The sequence below is a fragment of the Triturus cristatus genome, chromosome 5_1, assembly GCF_964204655.1.
Source record: "Triturus cristatus chromosome 5_1, aTriCri1.1, whole genome shotgun sequence".
Lineage (NCBI taxonomy): Eukaryota > Metazoa > Chordata > Amphibia > Caudata > Salamandridae > Triturus > Triturus cristatus.
This window is the reverse complement of record NC_140587.1, coordinates 775,829,997-775,845,986: the sequence shown is the minus strand read 5'-3', so window position 1 is coordinate 775,845,986 and position 15,990 is coordinate 775,829,997.

Here is a 15,990-nt window from a genome sequence, read left to right as displayed (position 1 = left end):
AGTAATAGCTAAGGAAATCGAACTGACCGAGAGGTGGATATCCTGGATGGTGGTTCAACTCCACTCAATCCTTCCAACAAGATACGACATTCCCCAGCAACAATGACTGCTCTGCAATCTGCGCCTATTAATCAGTCAATAATGTTGGCAGTGCTGCAGCAGTTTTAGATAATAGCACAGTACCGCAAGGGGGTGCTAGCTGCCAAACCTAAAAAGAGGGGGAATATTCCCCTAAACTCTTTGACAAAGGCACCAACAAAAAGTATGAAATGCCTCAGGAACCGGACTACTCCAGCAAATTTAGAGAGAAAATCAGTGAGTCAGTAGGGGAGCTTATTCAGTCTCTTGTAGACTGATGGGACTCTTGGACTTTTCGCTAGACAAGATCCTGAGCTTGTTAACCATTTGTTTGAGCACTCCCTCTTTAATTTTGCTACCGCCACCAAAAGAGTTAGCTGCATCCCAGGTTCAGTGGTCGTACAACTGTCCCTAACTGCCTCTGTCCCACCGGCAGCCTAAGAAGGTGCCAGCAACCATGAGGCTACCACAACAAACTGTTTGAATATAGATGCTGCCTGCTACCCCTTATCTTCTATGCCTCAAAGGTTTAACTTGCATGCTGTTCAAGCTCAGACTTGAGATTCTATTGACGCAATTCCATTTCTGAGATTACCACCAGCAGCCTGCCCTTGTGTTGTGGTGCATGCGAATGTGCCCCGACTTTCCCCAGACATGCATGAAGATTCCCATCAGCTTACAATAAGTTTATACATTCGTTTTCAAAGAACTAAGGGCCCCATTTTGATGGCGGTCGGACAAGCATCCGACTGCCATTGCCGTGGGCAGCAACTGTCCGACAATGAGTTGGACGTCCTGCCTGTCTTATTAGGATACGACCGCCATGCAGGTGGTCATAAAATGGTGTTTTGTAGTGCGGCTTGTGCTGTGGCCCAGGAAAAGGGCCGCAGCACAAGCCGCACTAAAAAGCAGCATTTTGTGCACATCCATGCACCGTGTGCCAGGCACCATGTGGTGCCTGGCACACGGTGCATGGATGTGTAGGGGCACTACATATACCCCCAGGCCACCAAGCTGTGGCCCACAGGGGCCCTGCTTAGGCTCCCAAAAGTCCCTTTCTCTCTGCCTATTCATGGAGGTGGGACCACCATGAACAGGCAGTTGGAAAGTGACATCCTAATCCCTGTGGTGACGCCTGCGCAGACACATCCTCCATTGTACGGATTAGATTCCAACCACCACCCCCAACGGACTCCTTGAGCCTTAAGGAGGTGGCAGTCCTTCCCCCGATATCATCGCTCTGACCGCTGGTATTGTAATCTGGCAGTCTGATCGATGGCCTGGATGTCTGGCAGACCCCCACTGGCAGCTTATCGGTGGCGGTCCACCAGACATCAAAAAGCTGATGAAATGAGTTGCTTGGATTGGCGCTTCCCAAAAAATGGTTAAGGGTGAGTGTAATGTTGTTAATTGTTGTAACCCTCAATATAATAGATTTCACCCTTTAGAGCAGTGCTTCCCAAACGTTTTAGAAAAACAACCTATATCTTAGAACAACAAACATTTGCGACCCACCTAGCTTTAATGGACATGAGGCAGGCGATTATTTCAATGTAACTAAAGCATATAGTGGCAGTGCGCTGTCATTTATAGACAGCACATTTCCCATTGAAATGGCTACTAAATTTGCAAAGGCATACAGTTTTGTTTATAAAACTATATTGCACTCAAATGATAATGTGTGGAAATCGAGTTTCGGTGGATTTTGATCATTTGTGCATCACCAAATAAACTATCTTGATTTGTTTTGATCCTATTTAAATCTGTGTTTCCATCACATTTCAGGATTACATAAAGGTGCTTCGTGTTTGCTTTTCTAACTGCTGAGTATGTACAGTTCATTTACAGGTATTTACATGTTGTTGTGTGTTACAAAAATGTCATCTGCCAACCTTTCCTTTCACATTCCCTGTATCCCAGCAAGATTGTCACTTAATTAATTTTACTTTTCTTTATCTGACTACAAAATGAGAGGTGTTTGTAAATACCAATCCCCAGTTTAAAAAACATAAGCAGCAATTTGTCAGAAGATATAGCCTGACATTTGACCTCCGTCTTTGAAGTGCACAAAGTGTGACAATATAAATACAGAATTTAATGACATCTTTATTTATTACTTGGACTTTCGAAACCCACCATAAAACTGGTCCTAACCCACAGTTTGGGAAACACTGCATTAGGGGATCTGGAAACAGTTGATTGAATCTCAGTTGTCTGCCTAAATACTTCATTCATCAGTCATGATTCAGCTTGTAATATTACTATGGCTTTAATCAGGTTTGAGTATGCAAAGCCATTTTAGTATACTCATCTGGAATATTGCTGGTGTGAGCTCAAACATGATGCTATTGGATTGAGTGAGTTTTATCAACTGGTTTGATATAATATTGTTGCAGGGAACTTGGGCCTTCAAATATCTCTTCTTTGAGGGATATCAATGTTATTCGAACCTTGCAAACCCTCCAGCCTCTAGGAGGGTGGGAAGGGGGCTATTTACATGTTTGGGATGTCCCTCAGATGCTGTTACTCCAATTGTTCTGGGACATAGGGGTATCCAAGCGTTCTCGGTGAATTGACATGACACATTGTTAAATGTTTATAATGATGATTTTACCTATCACAGAAATGCAAATTTTGATGTTTTATTTAAGCGCATTGATAAACTTACCATTCTGGCCTGGCAATCTCTTAAAGGATGGGATTTACTTCTCTATGGGTATGTCATGCAAAGATGTCACAGATAATCGTCTGGTATGATAACCATTCCGCTCTGCAGGAAGGGACATTAGGATCTGTTAAGCCAGAATTCAACAGATCTGTGCTTCAAAACTTCATTGTAGAGAGTGATCTCATAAATGCTTTGTATCCTGGGATAAGGCCCAAAATGTTGTTGCCACATTTTTTCGAAGAGGTTATGGCTCTGTGATTGAATATTATCTAATATTATTGTCCCGTAGTTTATTTACATTCTTTACTGGGGGGATGTAAGCCAAGTTCTATGTGGACCACAACACACTAATGGCGGGCTTTGAGCTACCATTTAACACCCATTGTATCATTACCCCAGATAATTTCACTCTTATGATGACGGACAGGGGTCTAAGGTTAGTATGGAGACTTTATAAGCCTGATGCATTTTTAGATACATTTATAAAAACTCAAAAAGCCATATTTGGCTATTGCCTTGATGAGAGTGCCCGTAGTTCAGATAGAGCAAGTCGTTTTTCTGCTTTAAGGAGTAGTAAAGTAGTAAAGTTAGAACTCCTAACTTTAGGACTTCTAAATGCCTTCTATGAATACCGAAAGTCTTAAAGTTAGGATTTTTCTCAGTTTAGGAGTAGTAAAGTTAGGACTCCTAACTTTAGGACTCCTAAATGCCTTCTGTGAATACCGAAAGTCTTAAAGTTAGGATTTTCTCAGTTTAGGAGTCCTAAAGTTAGGAGTCCTAACTTTACTACCACTAAACTGAGTAAAATCCTAACTTTAAGACTTTCGGTATTCACAGAAGGCATTTAGGAGTCCTAAGTTAGGACTCCTAACTTCTGTGAGTATTGAAATGAGTAAGTGCCTTCTGTGAATACCGAAATGAGTAAGTGCCTTCTGTGAATACCAAAATGAGTAAGTGCCTTCTGTGAATACCAAAATGGTAGTAAGTTTAGGATTTTGTCTTAAGTTAATTCTGTGAATCGGGCCCCATGTTTTCAGAGAGTGTCCACTTGTGTTGTTTGAAACTTCCTCTTGGACATTTTCAGCCATGAGGGGATCCCTAAAGGTAATGTCACCAACAATGATGTACAGCTCCCCTCAGGAAATGTCAGAGTTACTCCGTACCATATTGAACCTATCCAGACAGTATTACTCGCAATATAATGGATAGATAGAATTTTTTAATAAGTATCTGAAGGACAGTGTTTACCTAGCCCTCACAGAGAAAATTCCAGTTGTGTCAGTAATCAGAAGAAGGTTGTGGACATATATGATTTCACCAGATTTGGTCACAGGAGTGTCACCTTCCCAACTATTCAAAGGAAGGTACCCACATCTCTAGTTTGTCCCTAGTGGCTCAAGTTTCCCAGAACTAAGAAAAGTTACACCGTTTGTGACTTAAAGGAAGAATGGCTCAATGTGCCATATCACCAATCCAAATAAAAAAAACTGTATAACACTATTTGTAAGTTGACTGAGTCTGATATTGATGAGGGTAATTTGATTGGTGTATGTATTCCCAAATGTATAATAGGGCAAAAGTCAATACTTCAGACCTGTACAGGTAGTTACAGTTAACAAAGGGAGTGTCATCAAGCAAGATGGTAAATGCTGGAGTGTGAGGAGAGTATCTTAAGTGTAGGAATGTGGTAGCTGCATAATTATAATTGAAATAAGCATTTTAATCATTTCAGGGCTTAATTATGCAACATCATTTCATTTTGATATGTATCAGAAGTTATCGTCACCACAAACGCTATGTTAACTAAGGTTTGTTTTCTTAAACACGTCATACATGCATAGTAAATATCATTGTTTTTTGTCTCTCTTTGCTTACATTTGATGTTTTCATGTTTCAAACACTTCTGCATGCTTTTACGATGCAGTAGGAAATCTCACATTTTTCAACTAAACCGGTTTTCATCAAGAAATAATTATCTTAATCTCTTATGAAAAGGAAGAATCCATAGAGGCAAACGCCATTTAACATTTACTCTCCATCCATTCCCCTTTGATGATGAATCAAGCCACCTCACAATCTTATCTTATCATCTAATCAATATCTGATGTCACATTAGAATGCAGTTGTTTTCATTTGTTTCAGTCTAACCTGTTCCTGATTTTTCATGTCATCATAAAAACCACATTTTCTATCTTCTAATCCCACATCTGCTCTATTTATTTCTTGTACTCTACTTTCTTCAACATTCTGTCTACGTGTACAATATAGATATATTAGTACTATTATTATCAAGCCAATAGCAATTGTCTTTAATGGTGTTAGTATTTTCCCCACTGGACTTTTTTCCAGTGCTGCAAACCAACTTCCCACAGTCGAAAATCCATTCTCAATTTTCTCCCAAGCACTATCTACCTTTAGTTAAGTTACTTCTTTTCCTAGGTTAGTAATATGAGCACAGTTCAGTCTATTTTAAAACCCAGGCATTCCAAGCCAGTCAAAATCTATTGTTTTGCAATGTGGTAAAAGAGGCGCTTTTATTTTAGCAGCAACTAATTACTCAGATAATCTGAATGTCTTTTAATATTTAATATCATGTATCTAAGGAGAGTGATGTAACGTTTTGCATAGGAGCCTTTTTGAAACTCTAGGCCTGTGTGCACATTTTACTGCTACTTTGAATTTTTTTTTTTTTTTTTTTCTTTCTGTGAGGCCTACTTTTTCCTATTGAGTGCCTTTTTCTAGGTAAAGTTAGTTTTAACATTATATAGCTCTAGCTATACCCAAAGGTCTCAGAGCGCTGTATTTGTTGTGAAATAACATCTATAAGAGGGACATAAAACATGAACCTTCCTTAATACATCAATTAAGTACATAAACAAACACAAAATATCTTCTATGAAACACAGGACAATGTATGCAAAGTCCATTCTCTTTTAATATGGAATGCTAGGCGATTCTGCCTCAAGTTTTAATTCTAATCTTTTATCTTTGTTACTGCTTCACTTTCCATAGTAGCGCGCAGCAACTTAGCATATTTTACATAATTCATTCTTTGAAATTTAAAGTGTAATTCTTACCTTTAACTGCAGGGTTATCTGGTGATGATTTGTTTTGAACCTTTTATCCTCCTGCCAGTTTTTTAAACAATTTTCTAGTGGGCTTACCATGATTTTCTTCTGAGATCCCCTCTCATTTTTTTTACTCACAATGTGCACTTGCACCCTGAAAGATAAATACAAAAGGTCTCCTACAAAGGAAAAGTTGTTAGGTAGTGGATATAATGTGTTAAAAAGAGGAAAATCAACAGTTATGGACCAGCCAGAGACATCACATAAAACCCATTTGCTTTTCTAATGCACTAATGCGCTCCATTTTATATATAAATCAAAGAAACATTTCAAGGAAACATAGAGGTCCAGTACTGAAGATCAATACCCTATTCAAATGCAGTCATTCATCCATGACATAACTATGCATATTTCAAAATCATTTCCCTGTGTTCCGGTGCAACCAGCAAATCAGAAGCTCCACTCATTATATTCTGAGAGGGTCTCTTTTTGTGGGTAAAATCAATACCCCATCCTAGCAAAGGGTCTCCTGCAATGGATTTTTATAAAACCCCCGAAGGGTCTAGCCATTTGTCAATATTTATTGACATAAAGTAACTTAGTTACTTATCAGTCACCTGTTTCACTACTACTTATATTTGTAGAGACACACAAATTATTCTGTAACCCAAGCTCTCCTGCAGTGTATGACGCATATCAATTAGTGTATTGATACAGAGAATATTTTAAAAACATTCTCTGCAGTCACCTGTCTATTTTAAATGCCAGTCAATGCCCCTTTTATTAATACTATGGGGCCGATTCCGATCCGGGTTGGAGCGCACCGAACGCAATCCGGCCGGAAAAACTACGAGCCGTATGCGTGTTTTCCGCCCGACTTGTACAGCTCTACGAGCGAGCAAGTATGATGCGAGCTACGTGAAATTCACTGACCTAGTCTCCGGGTCCGAACCACTCCGTACGTCTGACCGTAAGCTAACCGAGGCGTGCAATGCATGCGATTTACGACCGAGCCAGTACGATGCCTGCGTTGGACAGCCGGTGCGAGCCAGAGTGTCCGGCTCACAAAACGTCTGGGAAGTTGCCTTTGGGGGTCCGCGTCGGACCCCTGTCACCTGCAGCCCTACGACTCGCACACAGGGGGAGACCCAAGGGTCTCCCCAACAGAGGCATGTACGGTGTCGATGGCACCGATGCGTACCCACTGTAGGGGGCGCCCTTGTGCGAGACGTACCAATTCAGTCAATGGGAGCCCATGTACGCGTCGTACGACCGGCTCCCATTGACTTCTATGGGAGTCTGACCGAACCGAGTCCAGCAGCATATGGCTGCATCGTACTCGCTCGGTCGGACTGCAGGACTCTGGCTCGGTCGGAAAACACTCCGGATCCGGCTCGGTCGGAGAGCTTTCCGACCCAGATCGGAATCGGCCTCTATGCGTTAAATATGCATTTGAAAGACTGAAAGGTCACTTGCAGCAAGGCAAGTTAGTTATTTAGCTTACATCTCACTTACCCACTGGTGATATCACAGTCCTCCAATGTCCCACTTTCTGACACCATACTGATGGGGAAATACTGGCACCCCCCCAGGAGCAAATGAATGAAACTCACCGGACATAGCAGGTTTGATCAGAAACAGAGTGAAATTTATTTATTGGGACCAAAAGCATGCATCATTGCTAATTAGCAAGGAAGAAGTCAGATCTGCCACCTTAGGGGCTCTCAGACCGCTTCCTCCCAGAGTGACAGGTTTCTGGGTGCTATATAGATTAGTAATTCCATGTCAGCGGAACTAGAATAAGGCACCAAGCCAAATAAGGCTAACATGGATGTGCAATGTATGCACCATGCAAATTATAAACAGCCAGATATGGGCAGAACAGAAAGGCTGGCTCGGCACTGTGTAAGCAACTTGCACAACCAGATTAAGAAATATCACGTAGTCAGGACAGGCAAAGTGACCTTTAAGGGTGTACAGAATAGCTTGTTGAAGCTTGTCCAGTCAAGGTCAGTTAGGAAGCCCTTTGGAGCTCCAGGCCTCATGTTAATGTGATATATCTAAGCATGATATCTTTTGAAGTGCAAACACATGAATTTATATGGATATTCATATATATTTTACAAAACCAAGCACTATCTACTTTTAGTTCAGTTAGGTATTTTCCTAGGATAGTAATATTGCTGATATATCCCTTAAAATCCTTACTTTAATCAGGGATATAAATGCAACATTGTTGAACTTTCAGCATGCAATAGACTCCACCTTCTTTGGCCAAGAGTACATCCAAAGCAAGTCGATTTTGTAAAACCATGGATCTGATAGCAACCATTTCCGTATCAATTACTAAAAATCCACCAGCGGTATCCGTGGATAATCGATCTACAACTGTTGAAAGTTTTTGAATTTTGTGTGAATTTAATATTACCCCAACTGAGGGTATTATTGTTCCAAAAATATCCCCAATAATTTAGGCAGCACTTATTCTATCTTAAAGTTATGTTATGTTATGTTATGTTCCACATGCAGCTCAGTGTAAAATAACACAACAGACAGATAACAAAGCACAAGGCAACAAAGGGGAAAAGAAACCTAAAGGTTAAAAAGCCAGGTCTTCAGGTTCTTCCTAAACTGCAGCAAATTGGCAGTGCTGCGTAAAACCAGCGGGAGTGAGTTACAAAGCTGGGGATGCCTTAAGGCTAAAAGAACGCCCCCCAGTACGAGCCTTCCTCACACGTGGAACCACAGCCATGAAAAGAGACTCTGACCGCAGTGAGCGGGCTGGACGATAAAAAGACAGCCTCCGTTGCAAATATCTTGCGCCAGAGCCAAAAAGTGCTTTGTGCATCAGCGTCAAGGATTTGAACATAATCCGCTTCCGGATAGGCAGCCAGTGGAGCGTCTGCAGCAGCCCAGATACACGCGCTCGCCTGTGAAGGCCAAAAATGGCACGAGCAGCAGAGTTCTGCGCCACCTGCAGGCGCTGAACCAAATAATCCGGGAGACCAAGGAAAAGGGCATTCGCGTAATCCAGCCTGGATCCAATCAAAGCTTGCACAGTGATCCGCCTGTGCTCCACAGAAAGCAATGGTAAAAACTTGCGGAGCATCTTCAGAATGCCAAAGCAGGTGCCAGCCAAGCCAAGAACATGCGCTCTCAACAAAAGCTTATTGTCCAGCTTGACTCCCAAGTTTTTGGCAACCAGCAATGACTGTGCAGGAGGACACATATCCGACGGCCACCAATCCTGCCACTCCGGGTCGGTAGCGCAGCCGAAAAATAAAACCTCCGACTTGCTGGAATTGGCCTTCAGACTATTCTGTTGGAACCAGTCGAAGACCATCCCCAGGCACCCCCGAATGCTCTCTCCATCAAATGGCTGATCTTTTCCGCATGTGAAGAGGAGTTGCGTGTCATCTGCGTAAGACACGATCTGGGCCCCATGAGCCTCCGCCAAGGCCGCCAGGGGAGACATGAAGATGTTAAACAACGTCGGGCTCAACACAGAACCCTGTGGAACTCCGACTCCCAATGGCGGCATCTCGGCGGCGCTCTGGGAAACCCAGATCGTCTGGCGGCGGCCCTCAAGAAAAGATGTAAACCATTTGAACACCGTCCCCCTGAGGCCGATGGCATGGAGCCTGGCGAGGAGCGCCGCATGGGGGACGGTTTCAAAGGCCGCAGACAGGTCTAACATGACAAGCATGGCCTTGCCTCCAACATCCAAAGTCTCGTGAATTACCTCCGAGACCTCCAACAAAGCCGTTTCCGTACTTAAATTAGGACGGAATCCGGATTGGGATGGATGAAGTAGATTGTTTGTTTCTAAAAAACCCGACAGGATGCCATGCACATGTTTCTCTGTAATCTTTGCCAGAGCCGGAAGAAGAGAAATAGGCCTGTAGTTAGCTAGGACCTCGGCATCCAAACCGGGCTTTTTCAGGAGGGGGATCACCATCGGCCTTTTCCAGGTGCGTGGGACACTCCCCTCCCTCAAGGAGGCATTGATAAGAGAGTTAACCAGTGGGTTCACCACCGCTGCCATCCTAGCCAAAAATTTGGCAGGGCAGGGGTCTAGCGGCGAACCCGATTTCAAGCTGGCCCACAGCAACAGGGACGCATCGCTGGATACAGATGGAAAATCCGACAGCACAGCAACAGGCGTGGGCGGTGGAACGCGTCCGGCCCCAGAGCCGCAACACCCCTCCTCCGACCTCTCCCAGAAAGAGGCCTGAATCGCCTTAATCTTATCTGTAAAGAAACTGGCAAGATCACACGCCCACAAGTCAGGTGAAACTGGAAGGGGCAAGTTGGAGCTGGGGGTCGTGAACTCCTTCACCACAGTGAAGATCTCCTTGCAGGAGTTCACCGACTCCTCAATTCTCCTAGCAAGATATTCCTTCTTAGCACACAGGATATCCCGGTGATAAGCCTTCTTAGCCGACCTATAGGCGAGTTTGGCCTTCCCGTCATACTGACGGCGCCAGGCCCGCTCAGCAACCTTACATTGGCTGCGAGCCACTCGCATCACCTCCATAAACCACGGCGCAGATCACCGAATTGCCGTGGACCGGGGGACCGTCCTTGGGGCAAGATCGTTCAACCTTTCAGTCAGCCGTAGCTGCAGAGCCTCAGTGTCCTGTTCCAGAACGCCCGAAAAGGGGCATGGATGATCCGCAAACGCCTGCTCCAACATATCGGGCGTCACTCTATGCAGCGCTCTCGCAGCTGGTCTGGGCAGTATGGGGGCACTACTGTTCCTTCGCCCGTTCTCCAACACGGAGAACCTGATCAACCGGTGATCCGTCCAGAGCACGGGCAAAGTTTCAATATCAGCAATCGGGACCGACGAAAACACTTGGTCCAGGGTATGCCCTTTCTCATGTGTAGGACCCACCACAAAAGGTACAAGGCCCAACGGGGATGTAATATCCAACAATTTAATTGAGTCCGAATCATCCGCCACGTCAAGATGGAAATTGAAGTCGCCCGCCACCACACAATGCTGTGTGGACAGCGCCAATTCGGAAATGGCCATCTGCAGGTCATCCAAAAAGGAACCCACAGGACCAGGCGGCCTGTATACCAGCAGCCCCTTCAAAGCTTGGCATGATGACAGTCTGAGCGTGAAGGCAAGGGACTCGGAACCCCCGATAGAAATCAGGGGGAGCACTGACCAAGACACGCTCTACTTCACCACCACAGCAACCCCGCCACCCCTACCCTTCGCTCTGTCCTGCCGGAAGATATTATACGCCGGAGGAATGGCAGAAAAAATGTCCGGATTGGACGCCTCACCCAGCCAGGTTTCAGTCAGTAGCAGACATAATGGATTTTCCCTGACAAGAAGATCGTAAATATACAGGGCATGGCAACCTACTGACCTCGTATTGAGTAGCAGGCACAGATGTTTAACGCGAGCCACTGCTGGTCGGTGGACGGTGACCGGAGTCCACACAGGCGACCAACCGCAACCCGGGCAGCGCCTTTTACCCATGACACGGTCCGGGAAAACAGAGCGACAGGAGCAAGAGAATGTCTGCAAGGCGCGCAGCGTCGCCGAGGTGTACCGGATCATCCTCGTCTGAGACAAGCCGGACCGCAGTCCACCGCCGCCCCGGCGCCTCCGGGACGCTGACGGGCGCAGACGGGCAGGACTCCGGCACGACTCAGGCTAAGCGAAGGCGTCCCCTTGCGCGTCCCGCTGCGCGGGAGAAAGCGACTTTAAATAAGCGCTCCAATAGGCCCTAAGCGCGCGAGTCCGCTCCAAAATGGCGGCCGCCGCCGGATCGAATACCCCAATCCAAAATGGCGCCCACCAAAGTTTGCCCCCGGGACCCGGACCCACCAAAGTGGTGGTGCTTCTGGCAGAGATGCCTTCTTTATATGCAGTGAGGGGAATAGGCGCGCTAACTGCAAGCGAAAGCTTAAAAACAGGGGTAAGTTAAACACATAGTAAACACAAATGCAAAACAGGAGATGCTAAAAAAACACAGCGCTGATGTAAGCGCAAGCGCAGCAATGTAGTAGCCAGTAAAGACAACCGCCACACAAAGGACCACCTTAAATAGGCGCTCCAATAGGCCCTAAGCGCGCGAGTCCGCTCCAAAATGGCGGCCGCCGCCGGATCGAATACCCCAATCCAAAATGGCGCCCACCAAAGTTCGCCCCCGGGACCCGGACCCACCAAAGTGGTGGTGCTTCTGGCAGAGATGCCTTCTTTATATGCAGTGAGGGGAATAGGCGCGCTAACTGCAAGCGAAAGCTTAAAAACAGGGGTAAGTTAAACACATAGTAAACATAAATGCAAAACAGGAGATGCTAAAAAAACACAGCGCTGATGTAAGCGCAAGCGCAGCAATGTGGTAGCCAGAGTGTGTAAGTTTACTTTCATTGGTTCCACTGTTTTCATTCACATGATAAATCTTTGAAAATACTATTCCCATAAAACAACTTCCATACCAATGTTTAGGTCATTTACAATAAGCATTTTTCCACAAACAAAATAGACTCCTGGAAATACAGGATCTAGTCCCACTAAATAAAATCCCCAACCTCCCATAAGTAGGAAGATATGTTCACATTCACTGGAACCAATGAATGTATTGTTATGTTCTGTTTTGCGTCTCAGTATCCAAAGCTTTCTTTAATGTTGCCAATCTAGAGTCATTGCAGCGTATGTCCCTCCCTTTTTATAATCACCTTGCCTATGTGCCCATAGAGGTGTTTTCATTTGTTTTTCTGATTTTTTCTTTATGTCTTCCCGTCGATCTTCTACTGAATTTATAAATTCCTTTTCTACACTATGCAAAGTACATGTCAGGTTATGTCAATGCGCATATACAGTATCTATAGACGATGTAGGATGGAAAAATCCCCCCATTATTTTAGCATCTCGTGCATCTGGTACTACTATACTCCCATTTTTCTTAACTGCAACGTCCGAGAAAACTAGGTCATAATTTGAATAATAATATTGAAATTGCCCTTTACAGTAGAACAAACTTGTCAGTACACTACGAGATATACCATATGTTAAAGGTAGGTGATGATAAGTCACCCCCTCAGACAAGAACTAGGTAATTGCATGCACATGTAACAATCACTTGCATCCATAGTGTCGACGTACTCATACAATAACTTGGTAAACACATTGAGTGAGAGATCGTAATCGAACGATCATGGTGTAGATCAATAATTGTTCAATTATTAGTTATAACCACTCCTTCTTGTACTTTAGTCATCTGGGTCGTTGTGATTACATGCAAATTAGTATTTTTATTAGGATAAGCATGATGAGGTAGATTTAGTATTATCAACAACAAGACAATGATCTGTGCAAAAGCGATTGAAAAGCATGCACATTTAAGCTTATGCCTTAGTGAAGGTTGATTTGGATTCCCCATCTCCATTTTATAGAATCCTCTGTATCATAAGGCTTTGCGTGGTAACTTTATAGCAGCGTCTTATCACTATGTATTTATCCCTTTGCTTTCTTTGGCCTTTATTTCTTTAACACCTTTTTCACAATAGTTCTTTCATGGTGGTATCAGTGAGATGCAATCTTTAAAGCAAAACACGTAATACTCTTTTTCCCAGTCGTTTGCAGCAGCTAAACAAGTCCACTGTGGAGCTGCATATCTTTGACTTGGAGTTCGTACTCTCTTTCTTCTGCGTACTGTAGATTCTTCTCCATCTGTATCGCTTTGCTCAGACTGACTGCAGACTTTAATCACAGTAGAAGGTATTTTTCCTGTGATCAGTATGTGTCTCAAACTTTCAGATTTCCTGGGCCAATGGTCTCCTTTTGTCAGTCATTTCTCTGGTACACTGTTCATATCATTTGAGTCATTACTTCTCTTAGTTGAGTCCCCTTCACTTTGATTTTCGTTACCAACCGGGATCAACTCTCCTTGACTCTCGTTTGAACTAGTGTTTCGAGACCCAGTAGCTGGTGCCCTCTCTACTCTGTGCTCAGTCTGAACAGGACGTCTCTCTGTTACCACCGGGTCATCCACCACAGACCCCGCACTTTCAAGAGGACATGGGACTCGACGAGTGTGGATACAAGTATCACTTGATACGGCCCACACCAACAAGGTTTCAAACAGGATTTGTTTATGTGCTTCTTTACTAGTACCCAGTCACCTGGGCACAAGTCATGGCACTGCTCCTGTTGAACTGTAGTTGCAACTTCTCCAACCAGGTAAGACACAGAACACACCACATCAGCCAACCCTTTACAATAATCGAGTACCAAGTCATCAGAAATATTCACAAGCTGATTTGCTGGGTCTGTAGACTGCCTCATAGCCCTCCCCATTATTATCTCATGAGGGGACAGTCCGGTTCTTCTGTCTGGGATTCTTCGCTAACTCAACAGCACCAGAGGTAGTGCATCAGGCCATTTCAGGGATGTGTACGCACACACTTTTGCCAATCGGGATGTTATAGTTTCATTAACATGCTCAACGACCCCAGAGACCTTTGGTTGATAGGCACAGTGTAGCCTTTCATCTATTTGCAACACAGCATAAAGCATTCATATCACTTCATTGTTGAAGTGTTTACCTCTATGCGATTCCAATGAGACCGGAAATCCAAACCTCAGGATGAGCTCTCTAAGAAGCAATTTAGCTACTATTAGGCTATCATTGTATCTTGTGGGGCAAGCCTCTACCCAACGAGAACACAAACACACAATCACGAGGACATAATTCAATCCATTGCAAGGGGGCATTTTGATGAAATCGAGGTGGATTCGGGTAAATGGACCTCCCGCTTTCCCAATGTGACTCATATTGACCACTGTTTTTCTGCCTGCATTTTGTCATTGACATATCACACATCTTTGACAAAGACTCTTTGCAATGGCTCTAAATCGCGGATTGCACCAGGTCTGACGAAAGAGACGTAACATAGCATCTTTTCCAACACGTGCAGGTCTATTGCACTTTCTTGCCATCGGAGACAACAGGCTGTCTGGCAATGCAGGACTCCCATCAGTGTATACCCACACCTCATCTTCCTGCTTACGATTACATCCTGCTTTAATCTACCCTTCTCTCTCTGCTTTAGGAACTGCATCTTGTAATTCTCGGATCTCTTCCCAAGTTTCCAAAACTAAAAACATCAATCTGCATTCTGTGTCATCAGACTTCAAAGATTCCCCATTAAATGTGCAAGAATTTAAGGCGCAATAACGCGTGGTCTCATCAGCGTAACGATTGCCGATGGTCACATAATCATGACCAGTCTGGTGAGCAGAATATTTTACCACTGCAATCTGAGCCGGCAGTTGTAGTGCCATCAGTAGGTTTTCACGTACTCTCCGTTTTATATTGGTGAACCCGAAGAGGTCATGAACCCACGTTGAGACCACAATTGCCCGAAATCATGCACCACCCCAAAACCATATTGACTGTCAGTAAATATTCTTACAATCATTTGCTCAGTAATGCTGCAAGTCCTGGTAAGTGCAATCAATTCAGCCAACCACAGTGCAGATTACATACGCAGCTCGCAAGGTACCTCCTGAACCTCCCAAGCATGATCCATCCACAAATAAAACATGATCTGACTCAGGCAACGGAGCATCTTGGATGTCAGGCCACGGTTTGGTACACAATTCAGTGACATCAAACAATCATGATCAGCTTCACCTGCTGCAACTTCATTTCCAGGTAACGGCATCAAGGTAGCTGGATTCAAACTTGTGTACCTCGTCACAGTCACATTTTCCGCACCCAAGATCACTTGCTCATAGTTTGTCAACGACTACTTGTGAGATGCTATGTTCGAGTTCTAGTCAACAAACTCTCAACAGAATGTGACACATACACTTTCAAAGGATGACCCATCACGATATTTTCACACTGCTCCAAACTCACAAATGTAGCAGCAACAGCCTTTAAGCATCCAGGTAAAGCAGCAGCTACAGGATCTAATGTAGCTGAAAAATATGCAACAGGTCTGCGAGCAGTTCCATGCATCTGCGTTAGAACCGATAGTGCACAACCTTCGCTCTCACTGCAAAACAGAGTAAAACTCTTGTTTAAGTCGGGCATTCCCAATGCTGGAGCTCAACACAAACTGTCTCGCATTCTTCATCCCATGGAACTGGATCAGACACATCTTTGTTTGTCAGTCTCTGTAGTGGCTTGGCTATCAGAGAAA